This window comes from Uloborus diversus, chromosome 9 (genome assembly GCF_026930045.1).
Source record: "Uloborus diversus isolate 005 chromosome 9, Udiv.v.3.1, whole genome shotgun sequence".
NCBI classification, from domain to species: domain Eukaryota; kingdom Metazoa; phylum Arthropoda; class Arachnida; order Araneae; family Uloboridae; genus Uloborus; species Uloborus diversus.
In genome coordinates, this window is record NC_072739.1 from 24858561 (window position 1) to 24880053 (window position 21493).

The following is a 21493-nucleotide window of genomic DNA, read 5'->3' on the forward strand; positions in this document are numbered from 1 at the left end:
GAAAAAGGTATCAATTTTCAGAAATAAATAAAAGCTCTAATTACAATGCATTTAGAAGTGAAACAGGTGAAATTAGTGGAGACCAGTGAATTTCGGAAAGTAGGGTATCTGCTCACATGAGTTACGATCTTAATTATTTTGTCAGTTTTAGCGAGTCAAATGACACTAAAGTTATTCGTCTTAGCAAGAACCTATAACTACTCATTAAAGGAATATTTCAAAAGTTTATCCATGGTAAGAAGACAATGACAAGAAGGAGAAGTACATAGTGTCCTGTATGTTCCTGACTTGGTGTGATTGCAAGCAAAGGTATGAAGATAATTATGGATAGAAGTAATGCTAATATGTTTAACTGCAAGGACAAACCAGTTGGCACTGCAGTGCGTTCTTCAAACAATTTGTATCATATGCTTTTCAAAACTAAAACCTCACTTAAACAAATTAAGCTCAGAAGAATAACATGAAAATGTGGCATGCAGGAACTGGGCATCTAAATTTGAAAGTTCTCTGTGAACTAAGTAAGAGAGAATTGATCGAACAATAAGACACATCCAATAAAGATGAGTTCTTCTGTAAAGAATAACAATATGACAAACAGCACAGATTTTCATTTAATTCCAAGGAATATAAAGCAACTACACCAGCAGAGCAAATTTATACTGACTTTTGTGGACTTATGTCTCTCCAGTCAGTTTGGTGGAGCAAACTACTTCATTTTACTGAAAGATGATTTTAGTAGTTTCAAGACCGTGACTCTTCTCAAGGATAAGAGTGAAACTATAAGAGGCTTTCTAGAACTTCGTTCAGTTGTGTGAAATAAATATGGTCACAGAGTCAAAACACTCAGAGTTGACAATGCAACTGGGCACATTAACCTACATTTCAGTGACCTTTTGCATTAACTAGAAACAACTGCTCCTAATACTCCCCAATAATTTATTAGATTGTAAATATTTTTCATTTTTAGTTGCTGTAAACAATGCAGGAGACAGCAGCCGCATCACTACCTGCACCATAATTGCAGAAGTTCCAACGAAAACCTGCACTGTAATTCCAGAAACTTCGACCTCATCCCATCCTCTTACAGCTTCCAAGCAAGCATTAGAAGCTGATGACGTAATTTGTGTAAATTGGCATCTGCTACCCAAAAAAAGCTTTAGAAAATTTGGAAAGGGGGGAGGAATTAAAAGCAGCAGATTTTCGCTTAATGGTGAGAGTCATTGCAGATGATATTTTAAGGAGAAATTCAAACCCTCCAAAACAATTTGTAGCAAGGGTAGCAGAGCAATGCACGAAAAAATATTCAGTGTTAAAGGACAAGTTTAATGCGTTTACCCTTGGCACTGGATATGATAACCTTGCATATCGTTTATATACGAGAGTGGAGAATCTACGTCGAAAGCCAAAAAGCAACTGCCCCACCCAAAATTCCCCACCCATAAAAAAAAAAAGAAAAACACAGATTGACAGCTATGGGTGTACAGCGTTTGAACCTGTTTTGCCTGATGGCATATCTGTAGCTGATATGACTGCCAGCAAGGAGATTCTACGACAATTAAACTTCAATAATGAACCTGATGAAGCTATAGCACTTCTAAAGGAAACGTATTATCTACAGAGGTGTGCAATAAATAGAAACATAGTCATTGAGGATCTAATGAAAGACTGGCCAGTCCTGTTTACAGAGAGGGGCATGGAAGCTCACTTCCACCTCCTCACTGACATTCATTTGAGCGAAGCATTACAAAATACAGTACTCTCCTAGGGTCGGAGCTTGTTGTCTTTTTTCCGATCAAGCGGTGGGAAGGCAGTTAAAGTATTCATGGCTGAAACAGACGTACGTGTCTGTAGCCCCAACGAACTGGTGTTAATGGTTCTAGGACTAGCGAAGCATGTCAGTGAATCATCTGAAGCTGTCTTTTTTATTGATGAGGTAAGAGCACCTAAATGTTTAATTTTGATTGTATAATAAAAGATTATTCTTTTTTCTTCAAATGTTAAGACCAAAATACAATCAACTCTCGATAACTCGAAGTCTCAATAAACCTGTTAAACCCTATGAGTTATTGGCAGTTTGAGAAATGGTAAGTTACCAAAACCTCCTCAAGAGTTTGGGACCCGATAAAAACTTAGAGATATAGAAATATTAGAGTTATAGGGCTTCAGGTTATCGAGACTCGACTGTACATTTTTGTGATATGTGCGTTTAGGGGTATGGTACTTCTGCAGAGTTTCATAAAAGTGGCCGACACATTTACATTTTTGATTTCTTAAACAAAAATATCACATAAGTCATAGCTAAGTGATGAAAAACATAGGGGCTGCTGAAGTATGTTTAAAAAAATAAACAAAATAAAATGAACAAAGAGCAAGACAGATTTAAAAAAAAAAAATGAATTGTCACATTACTAGTTCTGAGTGCCTGAAAAAAAATAATAATTAAACAGAACTTCCTCAAGAGATTCTGGAGGCAAGGTATTTGAAATAAAATAAAGTGGAAAAATATATCTCGGTTATCCGTACAAAGTTTAACATCAGTCCAAAATACAAAAAAAATATTTCATAGTGCGTAAGAAGATGCATGTATTTTGAAAACCAGTGACATTATCCAAATGGGATATCACTTCATTACCAAGTAGAGAGTGGTAGAGAAGGTTTGTTTTTGGGGGAAAAAAAAACTAAGAGTGGGTTTTCCCCAACATTTTCGCCAAGAATTAGAGGAAGGTAAAGCAGCAGGCAAGAAGCCCTGAATCTAATCTTTTCAAAAGGAAAAAAAAAAAAAAAAAGACGCCAGCCTTGAAGTACATTTTTGAAACTTTGAGTTCTCCGAACATAATTTGTGGAATTCCCAAAAATGTTTTAGCTTTTCTTCCTGAGCATTCATATGTTTGCAAAGACTGTCAGGAACTGCATTTTTTAAACTTCAATTTCAAAAAGCTCCTGTGAGAGAAATTCTCAATTTCCTCTACTGTTGAGTGATTTTTTTAAGTTTGTACTCGAAGTATATACTATATACTATTAGAAAGAGATATAGGGTATATACTATTGTATATATCCTATATCTCTCTCTCCTCTGTATAGGTATTTTAAAAGGCCGCCAAACTCGTACATTCCTTTTTTTTTTTTTTTTTTTTTTGACCTCACAACGGCCCTGTACTTCTGTAAAGTTATTGGTCACTGGTGATTTTAAATATGAAACATTTTTTCAACAGCATCACATACTTGACATAACTGTTGGATTGATTACTGGATATGTATATAGTCAAGTATTTTACTTTGTAATTTTTTTACAGGTTTTCAATCCTCATCATTTAAATCCTCACCTCCCCAAGCATCCCTGTCTTGTTGGAAAAGGTATGTAGTTAATTTGTGGTTTTTTTAATTTTTGATCTGAAATACTAACCAGAGCATGAACATCCGATGACCCCTTCTGAATCACCCATTATTGGTGGTTATGAATAATTATAAAGCAAACTAAAATTTTTAAAACATTTTTGTCAGAAATTTCTCCTTGTGTTTAAATTGTACTCTACCAAATTTGTTATATTTATCTTCCAAACTTAAGATTTAAATACAAAACAAATGAAAAAATAAAAAATTGTTAGTTTTGCCTATGTTTATTATTCTTATGTATTTAATGTTTTTTTCTTTTTCACTTAAGGGGCATCAATTTTAAGGTGTGAAGAATTCATGTTGACTGTGGATGGGATAGTTGTCAACTCCTCCATCAAAGACGCTACAGTTGCTTCTTGGTTTGCTGCATACTATGTTTTTAACTGAGTGTATCCTGCAGAATTTGCATGCACTTTGGAATTTTTTCAGAGGTACTAACTATGTATATTTTATTTATTTTCTTGTATTTTCCTGGTTTGTTTCATTCTTTCTCAGTATGAAAATAAGAAACCTTGAAGATTTTAGTGAAACTGCATTTATGAGGGGAAAGGGCAAAATAAAAAGTAATACATAAATCATCTCTTTTTGGTCTTATAACTCTAATAGCAAAAAAGGATTTTATTTGGGGTAAACAAATTACTGAATAATAGTGGAGAAGGTGCATTTTTGGGTTTAACAAACCATTTGTCTATCCAAAATAATGATTTTTTTCTGCTGTGATTATCATTTACTTCTATATGTTTTTTGCAATTTATTATCAAGGTTCCACTTACTGGGATTTTTTCCAATTCTTAAGATACAGATCTTAAAATTTCCAAGAACATGTAACTAATAATTCTTTAAATTTCTTTTTTTTGTAATTGCTAGTATTGTAGCTAGTTTATTTATCTTAAAAATTTTGAAACAGTTCAGGAAACGTTGGAAAATAGTCGAAAAGTTTGCAATAATTTAACAAAAACAAAATACTTCAATGATTTGAAAAATTCTTGGTAACAAATTTAACTGGAATCAAAATAATTAAAATGATATTTAGTTTTTTTTACTTTGTCAGTCAAAGCATTGAAACACTATGAGTGCGGTGGGCAACCCGATGTTATCAATTGATATTGTGCTTTCTTTTCAAGTTCCTTCAAGAGCAACACGATAAAAATGTTAAAAATCGCATGATTGTTGATAAAATGAATATTTGAGTCGCTAAAATCGTTTCAAGAAAAAACTTACAGAAAAGAGTTCCATATTTTAACATGGGTTATGTTGTATATTGCGTACATTTAATTTTAAAAGTACTTCCGTCTAGAACTAGACAAGCCTACTTTCCCGTATACCAATATCGACATTCTAGTATCTGAACAGTATTCGCAATATTAGTTAAAATCGCAAATTTTTCCAAACGTAACTTTTTAACATTTTAATCTGATTTCTAGAAATAAAATATGCTTCCCTCGTCTGAAGAAACAGATGCGTAAAAATAAATAAACTAATAACGTATTTGCACTTTTTAAACACAGCTTTTTATATTATTTTTTCATTAAAAAAAAACTTTAATCGCTTTCAAAAAGAAAAAGAATGAAAAACAATAAGCTCATTAAAATAAGAATTAAAATTCAAAAGAAAAAAAAAAGTCTGCTTTTCCCCTGTTGCCAAAAAATAATTAACGTACTTCCAAAAGGAAAAAAAAAAAGTCAACTTAAAAGGTAGGAAAATTGTAACACCTGGCAGAGATGAACCCAAAATATAGTAAATCGTCCAAAATAATCGTTGGAAAATGCTTCTTTCGTCCATTAGTGTTGGAAAGAATGCATATTTATATTGTCCACGCCAACTACACTTGGACGGTTGCATAAACTGGAATTTTAATTGCGGATCTACGAAGACGACCAAAGATAAACACGAAGCAGAAACATACACGACTCTCCTGGAGCAAAGAGAAGCCCATACAATGGCAAAAGTGTTGGAAAAGTATTATATTCAGTGATAAATCTTTTTTAGAAATATCTGTAAACAAAAAAAGGTGTTTGAGTTTGACGTTTAAAAGAAAAGCGTATGAGAAATCTTGGGTCAAACGTTTTCTCCAATTTGACACATTCTTTTTGGTTTGTGGGTGCATGAAGGCTGCGGGAATTGGGAAATTATGTATATCTTAAAATAAAACAATGCGGGACTTCCACTGTTTTATCAATAATATTGCGTGATACTTTATCTGAGGCACAGCAGTTACACATTTAGGGACACATTTTATCTTTCAGCAAGATGTCCGTGTCATGTCTCTAAATCCACTCTTAGATTTTAAACAGAAAGAGGAATTTCGGTATTAAACCCGTCAAGCAATGCTACCAATCTCAATACGATCAAGAATTTATGGTACCGTCAAACCTAAAGACAGCTGTTCAAGACCTGATTCCCGCCAACAAAATTGAGCTCGTTGCCGCATTGAAGAGGTTTTGGAAACGATTAATGTAAACAGGTGGTCGATTCCGTGTGTGAAAGGATTAAAGCATTGAATTTAGCAAAAAATAACGCATTCTAGCATTGACATTGTTTTTTTTTTTTTTTTTTTTTTTTGAAGTGTTTTTCTCCTCTTTAATTTGAATATTCTAATTTTTTGACCCAATGTAAACCATCATCACTATAAACTTTTGGATTATTCTATCGAAGGTTATTTTTAATTAAGTATATTTGAAATGAAAGGGACATTTTAAGGTCTAAGAAAGGTGTCACGTTCATTTAGACGTGTAACTTTTTAGCCTATTGACAAAAATTATCTCTCATGCCCCACTTGAACTGCTTTATGCTGTTGTCTGGGGACCTTGGTAGGGGAAATTTTCCAGAAACTGTGTTAGAGCAGAACGTTACTTGGGTAAAAAGGTAAAAGCTATCCAAAATGATAATGGGAGAGTTCGTTAATCAGTATTTGGATCGATTCTGTCAGAGCTTGGGAATTATACAGGAACTTACGAATTCTTACACGCCAGAACAAACTGAGCTCTTTATCCAAGTTGTAACGGACGTTACACGTATATTGTTGGAGAAGAGCAGGTTTGATAAAAGTTTTTGGCCTGAAACAATGCTGTACTTTACATACAAGTGGAATCGTGCTTGTTATAAGAATCTGTTAGGAACTCTTTTTCAATTGTATGGAGGTAAAAAGCCCCCCAGTTAGGCATTTAAAGCCATGTAGTACTTAAGCATACATTGGCATCCTTGAACAGAATCGTAGAAAACTAGATGTAAAGGCTCGAAAAGATGTCATGGTAGGGTATGCACTAAGCACTAAAAGTTACCGTATATGGATTCCTGAAACTGATCACATGGTAGGAACAATTATTGTGTGATTTAGGGAGAAATTGTTTAATAAGAACATAAAAGATAAAAGCAGTGAAGTCGTGTTGGGCACCACTGAATGGCTATTAAGTGAAATAAATAACATTTCTCACTGTGCTGAAAATAAATCAGTAACAGTACCTGTAAGTTCTAAAATTCCTTATGAGACAATATAATCAGAAGAGGAAACTGCTGAATCTGATAGCGAGGGTAGCTCTAGAATGAGAAAATAAAACCAGAAAATCCTGTCTGGTTGCGAAATGTTGTACCTAGGTCAGATGGTCTAAGAATGACATTTACTACTTTGAAAAGGATAAAACTAAGAGACTGCGTTCCAAATAATGTGAACAAGTATTGCCTGTGTAACATTTTGGTTTTTGATCCCATTTTGTTTACTTAAAAAGTAATCATACTCAGGAGGGTGAAGTACCTCGGAAGACGGAAATTGCTAGTTCTTCATCTGCGGACTAGATAGAACTTCATCTGCATGACTAGACGGGGCGTTTAGTATTTCATTGAATTATAATCAATACTTTAAGTCTAGAGAGTGGAAAGAATGGCAAAGAGTTATGCAGGATTAAATTGCAATGATGTATGAGCGTCGTGTTCGGACTCTCACTGAATTGCCAGAAGATGTCAAACCATTGGGGTGTAGATGGATATAAGGCCAGGCTGTTTTCACTTGGGATGAACCAGGTTTAAAAAGAAACGTATGAAGATTCGTATTCTCCAGTTGTAAACTTTGCGGTTATTAGATGCTTCATTTCTCGTAGTGTGCTATAATTGGCTTCACACTCAATGTGATGTAAAGTGTGCGTATCGTTATGCTCCAATAGACAAAAACATTTACATGAAACAACTTCCTGGATTTGCCAAAGAGGGAAGTGAACATTTGGTATGCAAATTAAACAATGCTATTTACAGTCTCCACTGACGTAGAAAGTTGTGGTATTATGAACTGGATAATGTTTTATATAAGTTGAGTTTTATTAAATTTTATTCCTGTAATTGTGTTAATACATTAAATTACACTGTGGTTCTCTTGTCATACAGGGTGATTATAATTAAAGTGACCCTATTCAGTTCTGAAAGCACACCTTGAAATATCTTCATCAAGAGCAACTTAAATTGAAAAAAATACTCAGTATATGCTTATTGAATATTGCGGAGAGGAAATCAGAAGTGGAGACCAGAATAAAGGAAGCAGGTTGAATTATGTTTGATGAGACAACAGATTTATCTCACACGGAACAATTACCTTTACCATTAAGATACGTTTATAATGGGGTAATTCAGGAAAAATTGATTGCATTTCTCGATTCTCATGAGTCACTATAAGAACTAAGTAAAAACGCTGATGAACCTAAGATCACCTGTGATATACTTGGAAAAATAGTCGTTAAGCTTATCAAACAGCCATCATTAGACATAATTAGCTGTATAGGTATTGGTACAGACAACTGTAGCGTTATGTTGTTCGGGTTCCAAGGTGCCGTTTGGTGTCCGTGTCTAAACCACCGTCTGAATACCATCCTATCAAAATTAAGTAGTATACAATGCATTAGAAACTTAGGGACAGTAAAAGCTGTGGAATTCTTCGTTATGTCCATCAAAAGGAACTTGGTTCTAAAGGCAAAGGAACCTAGATTGTGAAGAGTTCAGAGACATGCAATTAGGAAGTCTGTGCAAAACCAGATGGGTCGAAAGACACGACTACATTACATTACCAAGGTTCGAGAAGCTCTTCCTTATATTGTTGAAACTTTAGATTCTATTTCAAATTGGAAAGACGTGAACAATTCCACAAAAGCCAGTTCACTGCTTAAGTCTCTTTGCGATTTCCGATTTGTTTCGGCTTTGCATTCCTTAATTGATATACTTCAACGCATTTTACCTTTAAGTAAAATGCTTTAAGCACCTACTTTGGATATGAAAAAAGCATCAGACTTTATCTTGGGCACGACTGCAATTTTGGAACCAAAATAAAAAACGAATTATTTGTGGCAATTTTTTCAGAAGTGAAGGAATTATGCTCCAAAATGTATGTTTATGATGTAAGACTTCCTCGTTAAGTGGGATATCAGCGCAACAGAGCAAATTAGACTACAAACAGCCCTGAGGACAAGCAATCAATATACATCCCTCTACTAGACAATGATTTGCGACGTTAGGTCACGATTCTCGAATGAAACAGTGTTTTGAACTTCGTCTGCTTATACCGATAGAAACGAACCAAATGCCTGATGTTCTGCGAAAGCAGAGAAAAGAGGTGTCGAAAATGGTTGGAAAATTATCAAAAATACTGGAGCTCAAAAAAAGAAAATTAACTTTGATTAAAGCTGAATTTGACCGATTAGGACAAAAAGGAAGAGAGAGCAGATAAATCAGGTTGGCAGGCTGGTATCCTAAAGCGAAAAAGAAATTCGAAAGATTTCAGTACCATGAAGATATTAAGAAACATATCTCAAATTACTCTGAAGATTGTTTAAAAATCAAAAGAAATTAAGTAATATACTCTACAAGCATCAAGTCTTGAAAGTAACTGGAGAAAAAAAATTATGAATTTCAACAAAAGAGGAGACCTTTGCCTTGCAAAACATCAGTTAAAAAATTTAAAGTCTGGTACATGAAAGAAATCACTATATTAAATGCTTTTAATCGTTGCAAAAAAGAATATCCGAAAGAACGTATAGCAAAGAGCGGCCGCAATAATTGCAAGTTTGTTTGCCGTTTTCCAAAAATGCGACCTCAGAAAATAAAAATTACAGGTTTAAAAGATTTAATTGAATGATTGTGCGAATACTGCGAATATATTGTATCAATTGAATCGTCTTTGTCGCCTTGCATCTCATAAAGAACTCAATTTTCCAAAATGATACGCACTGAATTAAATGAACTTAGCATGTGCCTGAAAAAGGTTGTTGCTTTCTACTGGAATACAGTGTGGTGACACAAATAAACAGTGAATTACTGGATAAAATTGAAAAATGTTGCATAAGTGTTCCAGTGAAGTGGCTTAGATACGAAACAACAGAACGATTAATTTCCAACTCATCTGAATCAAATAAGCCACAACATAAAATTAAAATGGTTAAAGACTGCGCAAAAACATGGGGATATAAAGTTTTACTACAAGAACTACAACCTTTTAGTATGCATTAATTTAATGCTATGAGGTAGTTTCAGTAGCTTAATTCCACGACTGAGAATTTAGACGATGAATGGCTGGTAACAGTCGAAGACTTTTCGGAAAACTTTCAGGTCAAATACCAGGACAGCTAAACCCCTAGCCCTCATTATTGGGATTTTAAAGGTATTACTTTGCATACTACTGTGTGTGCGTGCGTGCTTTTTTTTTTTTAAATCGTAGTCCCCAAAGACATGAAGTTAAGAGAGAAGGTACAACTTCAGTTCCCTCAGACTGAAAATGACTTTCTTCGGTCAACAAAATAAGTGAAGATGTTATGGCTGAAACCAGACTGATAACAGTTGACTGCGGTCCCTTTCAGACATTGTTGCTGTATGTAATCAAACTAGGTCAAAAGAACTAACAGAACATGTATATTGGCTCTAGGGCCGCACAAGGAATAATATCTAGTAGATGGGTGTGTGTCATTACTCTTTACTTTACAAGGTCTTTACAAGGAATAATATCTAGTAGATGGGTGTGTGTCATTACTCTTTACTTTACAAGGTCTTTACAAGGAATAATAACTAGTGGGGGATGAGTGTCATTACTGTTGAGAATAAACGCTGTAAGAATATCCGCCTAATTGCAGTGGGGAGAACGGCGAGAAAGAAGACTAAGGCAAGGCGGCTCTGGATAAAGCTGAAACCCTTACGGCACGGCTTTGCGATACCTGTTGTACTCACGCAATTCTCGAGACCATGCACGTCCAGTGTACCTACGAATAATGCTTTTGAAGCGATTTCAGACAGAATGTTGAATGACACCACTTTAATTTTGAACCTAGAGCAATGAACAACAATTTTTATGAATGAAACGTCTTTTCATTGTGTACACTTTCGTGCTCCAGAAGCTATCTATCCCTGCCAGGTGAATGGCGAAGTTTCTTTATAGCTGTGGATGTTTTGTAATCAGTTCCAACTTGCAGCAAGAGAATGCAAAAGGATTAGTAACACCTGTATCTTTATCAGGGCCTGATTACCGCACATGCCAACTAGGCCTGGGACTGGAACCCCATCTTCCCAAAGAGTCCCAAATTACTAAAAGAAATATGTATAGCATGGTAACAATATTAAAAATACGTGTGATTAAAGAATAATAATAAATAATAATGACTTTTCAATTGGAAAAAATAAATTCCTTATACGAGAACTTTTACTCATTCTTCCAGTAGCGAATTTTACATGTCACAATTACGAGGGGCCCCGAAGGGGATTCATAAGGCATAAATGAATGCACATGATAAATGATTTATATAGTTCTGTGATCGACAAAGAGGCCCCCAAAAATGCATTCAAAAGGGCCCGAAACCAGTAAATCAACCACTGCATTCCGCTAAAGTGTCTTCAAGGACCTCCAAATTATTCTGGACCTTGAGCCTCATTTTTAGTTAGTCGGGTCCTGATCTTCATTATGAAAGAATATTTGAGAGCTTGGTTTACTGTATCCCTTCCAGTGCACGCAGCGTTGAACGATTTGATATTTTTTCAGCACCTTGTATATAAACTACAAGTTTGATATCTCGGCGAACATCTCAAAGAATCAGCTGTCTTTTATTTAGATATTTTTAAGTGAAGGGAAATCGGAAGATGGTAAATGCTTTTCATGAAAGAGATAGTGAGGATGAATCACTGCGATTCGAAAGACTGCAATGGAAGGAAGGAAGAACATCAACAAATTGATGACTAAAACATTTATACCGTTGATGAAAATCACAAACATATGTTTTTAAGCTAACCATGCATCGACAAGCGGTTCTTGCATATTGATCCTAAGCGTTTGGAGCTTGACGATGGCTACCAGCAAGTCTTTGAAAGAGGAAGGAAACTGGGACTAGTGAACGACAATGTGTGACTTTTATTGAAGCATAAGCTAAAACGATCATTGAGGATGAAGAACAGAAACAGAGTCTTCTTTAAGTGGTCCCAGCACATTTTTCTATAGCTTTACTTGACATATTTTTCTTGTATTTTGTTTGTTTTTCATCTTTTTTTTGTAATTGCAGTTTCTTTTTTAAAATCTTTCAAATAACTTAACTTGAAATTTCGCATCCTAAAGCATTTTTCCCCAACATGACGAAATTTGAATGCAGCTGCGCGACCTCTACACAAATATATATTTTATCATTTTTCATCCAAATTATCATTGTATATAGTGAAATGAAATAAGAGGGTGAGATGGACAAAATTAAAATTTTATTTTTTCCCACATATTTCTGAAGCACCTTACTGCAGCACTGCAGCGTGCATTTTAAAGAAGAGTTTACAGAAACTGTCAGGACAATGTTGTTAAGGAGCAGTTTGTATCACCCACTATAGAAACCACCAACATGTTGCTTCAATTGTTAACCTTAGATTGCATGTAGCGGTTGAATACTGTAGAGAATGAAGATTGTGTGTGCCCGGCTGAAAAGCAGACTAGCCACAACTGAATAAGGTTTTTCTTATCAGATTCTGTTGTTATACATTATAAATTTAATGTCTTAAGATTCGAAAAAACACTACATAAGGTCACACATGAGACAACATCTGACAGGTCGGACAGATCCCATCACCACGGAAGAGAAAAAGCGCTAGAATATACGCCGAAACACAGTGGCGAGGAAGAAGTCGAAGTAGGCGCTGCAAAAAGTTGAAACACGACAGCACCACTAGCGGATACAGGGGAAGGGGCCAGGGGGCCCCTTCCCCAGCAGCTTCAGCCCCCCCCCCCCTTTGTTAAGTGTATTAAAATTAATGAGCTTTAGTTATATATATATATATATATATATATATATATATATATAGAGAGAGAGAGAGAGAGAGAGAGAGACAGAGAGAGAGAGAGACAGAGAGAGAGAGAGACAGAGAGTGTATCAATCATGCCCATAGCTGTTAATATATCAACTTTAAAAATCATACAATGCATGCGGTGGGGCGTATTTGTACACTTTTTTAACCAACACACAACAAACCATTAACACAAAAAACATAATATTTTCAAATCTTTACATGTAATTAATCAACAGAAAAAAAAAAAACTTGATTTACAAAAGAGAAACATTGGATTACAACAAGCAGTTAGTTTCAAAAAGGCAGGCTTGTGCATTTAAAAATTTAAGACTACAAGTGTGCACTTTGAAAATATTGTCTAATATTTTTCTGTAAGATGTAGCATTTAATATTACTCTTTAAAAATATTCTTTTGGAAAAAACTAATAACTTGCTGTATTATCTTACTTTTTTTTCATAAATTAATGCAGTCAGCTGCTTTTGCTGAAACTACTTTAACTGGAACTTAAGCTTTCTTAAATTGCTGACTCAGCAACATTCAAAAATTTTATTTCAATAATTTATTCAAAACAAAAGTTTTTTTTTTTTTTAAGTTTTTAATGATTAAAATGTTATCCAGGTTATTATCGGACAGAGAACTGCACAGCTCTGTCCTAGCCTTTCTGGCACTATTGAATATTCTTTTGCACTTTGCATTGCCGTGAGGTATGGCTAGGATGTAAAGCATAGAAAAGGAGAGCCTTTCATACTTCAATGAACCATTGACATCAACTAATTTCTTCAAAACAGCCTATTTTTTTATCGATCCTGTCCCTTATTACCACAACATCGGGCAAATTATCTATTTGTATAGAGCATAATTCACTTTGGAGCTTATCTTAGGCTCTTCATCTGCAGTTTCTCTATCCTTCTGAAGCAACATAACAGGAAACTCATTAAAAAAAGCAATACCAGAGATCAAAAATCTAATTATCTCACAATGTAAGGCTAAATCTTACAAGTTGGCAGCTATATGCATGCCCTATCCTTTGGATTTCAGGCTGAGAGCCCCCTTCCAGTCTTTTGATTTATTGCAAAGACTACATGCACATAAAATATGGCAGAAAAAAGGAAACAAGCGAACCTTCTGACATTTTTAACTAGTATGTTGTGGCCATTACGAAAATTTCTCCTATATTTTTCTTCTTTTTTTCTGATCCCTCCCCATGCTTGACGAGGAAGCAATATTAACAACAAAAACAAAATTACACATGCAAAAACTTGACGACCATCCCAATGTCTGAATTATTGCAAAAGCAAAGCAAAAGGCGAAAATTGAAAGTTATTTTAAAAGCCTTGCTTGAATTAATTACAAATATTTTATTTGTTAACAAACATAAGATGGCAATAGTTAAAAATTTTAAATCATTGAGATAATATGTCCGATCATTTCCATACAATTAAAATCACGCGAAATACGCAGACGTCTGTTACGATTTATCTTTCTTATTGTTGCATTAATTAAGCTATTTTTATTCGCAAAAAAAAAAAAAAAAAAAAAAAAATCAACACCTCTTGGAGCGATTGGCGTCTAAATTGAACCAAAGCCTGTTTACATATGGATTCACATTTATTCCAAATTTCATCCAGAACGTAGCTTTACTTCTTGAGATAGGGTACTCACAATGGAAAAAGAGAACGTTCGATTGCGCCACATCCTTTTCAGCTGTTGACACCAAAATAAAATCTCTTATACCCACTAAGGGCTACTTGTCGAAAAAATTTTGTTCGATTCCGTTCGTTATTTCTTGAGATACAGTAGTCACAATTGACGACAAAAAACGTTCTATAACTCAACCCCCGTTTGAGCTATTGACACCAAAATTGAATCAGCACCTGCTCCTGTTAGGGGCAGCATGTGAACCAAATTTTGTTTGATTCCGCCAGTTACTTCCTGAGGAATAGCAAGCACGCGTAACTCAAAAAACGTCCCATTGCTCCATCCCCCTTTTAGGAATTCGCGCCAAAAACCAATGGGCACAAGTTCACATAGGAGCACATATGTGTACCAAATTTCGTTCGATTTCATGCGGTAGTTTTTGCTGTAGAGCGGCCACAAAAAACTGGTCACACACACACAGACATACAGACATTTTCCAAAAATAGTCGAAATGGACTCAGCACACCTCAAAACGTTCGAATCCGTCAAAATTCGAAAATTTGCACGAATCCAATCCAGTAAAAAAGAAAAGAATAGAAACTAATGACGAATTACTTTCGTCTCAGACAGGTAAGTCTAGGTAATTTACTGTTTTAAGTTGGATAGACTAGGTGAAATTTAACATTTTTTCCTTGGGAGAATTTTAAAAATACAATTAGCAAACAAATTTGCTAGTTTAAATTTCAAAACCTTGTTTTGAGTTACTATCTAGTTTTTTTTTTTTTTTAAATTAATTACAGAGCCTTCCTCAAGTATCCCAGAAGAGTGTGATCCTGAGAACGTGAATGACCAGGACTTCTCTGACATCGCATTTGCACTTGGAAAAGTTTTGTCAAATGAGGACAAGTACCAATTTTTGAAGAGACATTGGATTCCACCCATAAATTTCGATTTCCCTACGCAGATTGAAGGTGGGCAAAAGCGAACATTTCAAAGGAAATGGCTCTTGGACTATTTATGGTTTGCATATAGTCTAAGTCAAGCAGGTGCATTTTGAGTGCCTTGCGTTCTTTTTCAATTAGCAAAAAGTGGGTCCAAAAAAGCTGTTCGTCTTGTGCGTTAGTGACTGCACCATTAAAAAAATTAAAGCATTGGAGACATTTACAGGTAAAGGCCATTCCCTAACGAACTGAAATAAAATGGCGCTAATTCAAAGTACAAACTACTCGGTCACTCAAAACAACCCTGAGATGGCAATCAACATTTTGTTTGACACAGAGAAGCAGAAAATAATTAAAAGAAATAGAGAATGCTTGTTTCCTTTATTATATGAGGTCGGGAAAATATTCCGATCTGAGTCCATCGAGATGACGGCGATCTTTCCTTGACAGAAGAAAAATCTGAAGGAAAATTTCGCACGCTGTGTAAAATTTCATATTGATCATTTTTCATATTGATTTTTTTATTTCATTCAGGTGATACTACCCTCCAACAACATTTAGAAACAGTGCCCCAAAATGCGAACTTCATCAGCAACACAAGGCAAAACCAACTAATTCAGTGCAGTCATTCCATTATTACTGAAAAAAATTTCTGACAGTATAAAGAAAGCAAAATATTTTTCAATATTGGTTGATGAAGCCACAGACATCAGTGCAACAGAGCAACTTAGTCTCTGCGTTAGATACATAGATACAGAAAGTAGTATCGTTAATGAAAAAATTCCTGTGCTTCGTGAATGCTGTCGATTTCAGAGGTGCAGCACTTGCTGAACTGATATCAGAAGAACTTAAGAAGCTTGGACTGAAAATTGAGAACTTCAGCGGTCAGGGTTATGACGGAGGCTCTAACATGACCGGGAAATTCGAGGACTGCAAGCACGAATAAAAGAATTGTAACCTCTAGCCTTTTTTATACATTGCTCTGAAAATAAATTAAAATTGTCTATAACAGAATCATGTTCAGTCCCGAGTATTCGCAACAAGATGGGCACAGTGCAAACCGTTGCAACTTTTGTTCGTGAGTCATGTAAAAGGACAGAGTTGATGAAAGTAACGATACAGGAGACTCACCCTGAAGAGAAGAGAGAAAATCAAGGCTCTAATAAAGTGTGTGACACATGCTGAGTTGAATGGCATGATGCACTTTTAAAATTTCATGACTTGTCTGAAGCAATCGTGACATTTTTAGAGCGTATTGTAGAGGCTTCGCCATCAACAAATTATGCTAGTCTCCTTGCTGCAATCTGCTGGTTCGACTTTAATGTGGCATTAATCATTACGTCAAATGTTTTTCAGCTGACGACCTCGCTTTTCCGTCAGCTCCAGGCAAATGATATTGACCTAAATATGTGCTACAATATGATAGAACGTTTCATTGAGACACTACTACAGTATCGTGATGAAAAGTATGAAGATATTTTTAAAGAGGCAGTCGAAATAGCAGTCTCAGGATATCTCCATCCAAGCACCCCGAATCACCAAAAAGCAGACACACCGTTCAAATGTTGATGCAACAAACGTGAAAGAATACTACAGGTATTTATTATTTACAGTACAAAGATAATACTTCAACCGAAGCGTGAGAAAGAAGTCTAATTAATGCTAATTATTATTATTTTTTTTTCAAATTGAATTTTTTCTTCCCCTTTATTGTCTTCATGATTTTAGAACTGTCTTCACGATTTTCCAGAGAGGAAGCTACACATATTTTAGATTTCTTTGGCTTAATACCAACAAATCTTACTGCTGATGACGTAGGTTTTTCAGAAATTGTGAAAAGGCATATGCTAAGGATTTACCTTTTCCACTTTCACTTAAAAGGAGAAATTGCTTTGTGGAGAGAATATTGGTTGGTTGGTTGGTTTGGTTTTTTTTTTTGGCGCAAGAGCACTGGAGAGAATATTGGGCAACAACAAATTGCAATATTCCTTCAACTGCTGCTGAAACCGTTTTGCCACGGATTCTTTTCCGAACGTGAAAGTGTTGTTGCAACTATTGGCTACAATTCCAAAACTACGTGTTCGGTGGAAAGGAGCTTCTTTAAAGTTGATAAAATCTTATCTAAGATCCATGATGGGAGTTGAACAGCTAAACGACTTGACGTCGTTATACATAACACAAAACAATATCAATCAATCCAGAAGAGGTTATAGAAGAGTACAGTTAACCCTCGTTTATTGCGGTTAATTCGTTCCAGACTTCACCGCGATAGCTGAATTTCCGCGAAGTAGGATTCTGTATTTATAAACCGAATATTTTCCTAATTAGAGGGCAAAGAACTTACTGACGACAATTTAAATAGGTTTTTAGCCCCTAGACATGAAACAGCACCCTTATCCAACATTACATTTGTATTATTTAATATATTGCACAAAATATAAGAAAACGAGATATATTAGACGGAATCGATATCACATTAATTATTGGGAAATAAAGTATACACACGCAGTACTTACACACTACTACTAACCTCTGAAAATCGCTCAACTTCAACTTGTTCAATGATGAATTAATTTCCAGTTAGTATGATCGTATGTACCCCCTTTCTTCCTCTACATCTATCCTTATCAAAGGTATTACGCATACAGCTTAAAAAGCTAGTAGTACGTTGTTGAACACCATTAGAGATGTATTTATCCCCTAGTAATAATACAGTGATTTATACTTTGCAGTTAGCGTTTAAGGTTAAATTGAGATAAATTTTCTTCGGCGATTTTAAACCTCCACTCCCTCAACTAGTACAACTACAGTCCCTAAGAAGAGCTTACCTTACTAAAGACATAATTTGTAATTCTCTGGTAAGAAAAAGTTTACACGAGAACATAAAAAAGGATCATTGCTATAATTGGGGGGAAAAAAAAAAAAAAAAAAAAAAACAGAAAAAACCGCGATGTAGTGAAACCCCGGAAGTCGAAGCACGAAGTAGCAAGGGACGACTGTATGCAAGGAGATTGGCCGATTGGAGCTGTTATATGAAAAAAAAATGACATTTATTCGTATGATTGTATTTTTATATTATTTCTTACTTTCGATATTTAAATTAAAGAAACTCCGTCTATTACCAGCTGTATTGTAAGGTTTTACTTATTTTTATTTTAGTTAAGACGTCGCGTTAACTTTTGAAGTGTGAGATAGGAAAAATCCGACAGCACAAATAAAGTTTGCATCACAAAAATATCGGAGCACAACTTTTATCGTTAGAGATAGTTAAAGCAGTATACAGTTTATTGAACATAAAAACTGAAGTCCGACCAAATTAAGGCAAGAAAAGCACTCCAACGCACTGTGACGGGCATTCGGTATCTAACGAGAACAGGCCAGCTTTTTCGGGGAAACGCTAACAACAATGACGGAAATTTGTGCACCTATCTGCAAAAATTGGGAACAACTTGTGCAGATATTTTATTGAGGTTGTCCAAGCGTGATAAATGGATGAGTCGAGAAATTCAAAATGAAATTTTGGAAATGTTGGCACACTCAATACAGTGTGGAATGCTAGAAAAAAAATGAAGGATAGGATGCAAATTTTTTTGGTATTATTGCTGATGGTGCAACCGACGTTGCAGGGAAGTTTTCCATTTGTATACGATACTTTGCAAAACATTTGGGGAAAACGGAGGACATGTTTTAAGGGGTATTCAATGCTTCAGACACTACCCGGGAAACACTTACAGAAGTCATAAAAGATGTACTTCAACGTTGCAGCTTTGACCTCACTAAATGTGGTGGACATTATTTTGACGGAGCCGGTAATATGACTGGCATCAAGCAGGACGTAAAAACAAGGTTCAAGCAATTAAAACCGAAGCTTTTTTTTTTTTTTTTTTTTTGTATAAGGGTTGCCCAAATGATAAGTGAACAAGTACAATAAAGTCAGAATGAATGGCTCGATTACCAGACCACTGCACAAGTATATAAAGGGTGGTATGAGGTATGCATCTCAGATGTCGCTCAAGCTTACGCCGTCACCTTTGGTTCACAAGAAAAGGAAGGGCAAAATTGCGGACGAGAGCCAAGGGGCCCTTTTTAGGGCTTGTGGGAGTTCTCCCATCACCGAAACTCCGCCTAAAGTTACAGCTAAGGAAACCATCATCAAGGCTGAAGGGGCCCAGGGAAAAATTCGGAAACCGGCGACGATGAGGAAATGGAAAATTCGGACACATGCTCATTATAACTACAACCACGAAACTGTATTGGAAGAAATCAAGAATTGCAAAGATCTTCCCGTTCTTCAAGACATCAATAACACCATCCACAGAATCGTTATGGACATTATCCAGCATAGGACAAGCCAGGAAGGCAGGCACCCCGGAAGAAGATCTCTGACTTTACAGAGGACATTTCATTTGCACCAAAAAGGAAGATGAAATTCGGGGAAACATCATGGAAGAAAACCCACGACTTCAGTCCGAGATTATCAAACTCCAGATGGAATTAATGGAAACCAAAAGGTCATATGCAAAGGTCGCAGCTATTCCGGATAAACAGCCGCCTAATAACAAGCCCAAGTGCCCCATCATCACCTTAGCTAAGATTACCAACCCTAGTACGGCTATAAAGGAACTGACATCAGCTACTCAAGCCAAGTTAGACGCTTCCATCCGCGGGAAAAAAAATCAGAATCCAACCCGAGACTCCTAAAGACTTCGAACTTGTGAAAGAGTTTGTTGAAACAAAGTAGAATACTGGACAAGAAGGCCGTTAGAGGATATTCCTATCAAGAAAGTAATCAGAGGACTCCCAGTGGACTACTCCATCGATGATATCAACAAAGAATTAGACCAGAGAGGTTTCGCCATCGAAAAGATTATCCAATTCACAAGAAAGGACAAGTCACCTCTTCCCCTGTTCTTAGTCATCGCCCCAGCCTCCCCGGCTAACGAAGGACTCTTAGCAATCCGGAATATTGGACACTTCCGAATTCGAATGGAAAAGTTAAGGAAAAAAGAAAACGACGTCATGCAATGTTTTAATTGCCAAGGTTTCGCCCACTCGGCTCACGGATGCAAGAAGACCCCAGCCTGCAGATTCTGCGCCGCAGCTCATGACTTTAGACACTGCACACGGAAGGAAAAGCTCCTGTGCATTAACTGCAAAGGAAACCACTCAGCTTCTGATTAAGTGATGGAGTTGTAGAGGTGATATGGTTAATCAGTTTAAGTTTCCCGGTTATTTTTACTTGTCTATTAGATGACAGCTCAAATGTTTACCCTAAGGTCCAGTCATTTTTTGCATGCTCTTAACCAGTTTTTAATTTGTTACCAGTTTTTAACCTTTCATAAATGGTTTATTGATTTTAAAAATGATTTATGCGTTGTATTCAGCAGTCTACATGTATTCAGTTAGTATACATTTCTGAAAAAAACGTTAGATAAGCTATCAAGTTCGATTCGTTGCCATATCGTGATTGTTCGAAAATTATCAAGAGTTTTAAAGTTGACGCATTGTTGAAAGATACTAAAGCACTACGTGGTGAGAAAAAGGAACTTTTTGGTCCTTGCGAAATCTTGGCGAAAGTTCTACAAACAACTCAATTTTCTGCCGCAAGAGTCAAGAATGCTGTTTCAGCATTAGAAGAAACCATACAACGTATAAGAGAGGATAGCCATTTTGAAACCCTTACAAGAAATGGGAAAGCAACGCTTCCACGTTCATCTTAGAAATGAAAGTGACAAGCGAATGCAGGAAAATAGTACCATTACGGTATGAGCAAACTAACTATCCTTCCACTGCAGCGCCCAAATGGGACAAAAAGAATAATTGCGCGTAAATTTTAGAGAAGCGCGTAATTTTAGAGAATTGCGCGTAAATTTCAACTCATTACTAATGAGTTGAAAAGAAGATTTAATCAAAACAGTTTTGATTCACTCATAAAGATAGAATCCATATTTACGGACACAGCTTTAACAGATCTGAAAGAAAAGCTTGAGGTTCATGTTGAAGATTTTGATTTAACAAAAATTTCTGCTCAATTGACACTTTTACCTACACTTATTCCGGATGGCAGAGACAGAAAAGCATTGTCTGTCGCTAGCAAAATCATGTCGTCGGATGAATTGGCGAAGAAACTATTTTCTGAAGTTTAGGTAACTTTCGGTCGAATTCATTTTGGCGATTCCGGTGTCAGTGCTGACAGCTGAAAGATCGTTTAGCACTCTTCGATGACGTAAAACACACCTTT

The 21493-nt window shown here is 35.8% G+C and overlaps 1 pseudogene; it reads left to right on the forward strand.

Moving 5' to 3' along the window:
• The first annotated feature begins 1207 nt into the window (after nt 1-1207).
• Nucleotides 1208-3831, forward strand: LOC129229810 (uncharacterized; annotated as a pseudogene).
• The last annotated feature ends 17662 nt before the right edge of the window (nt 3832-21493 follow it).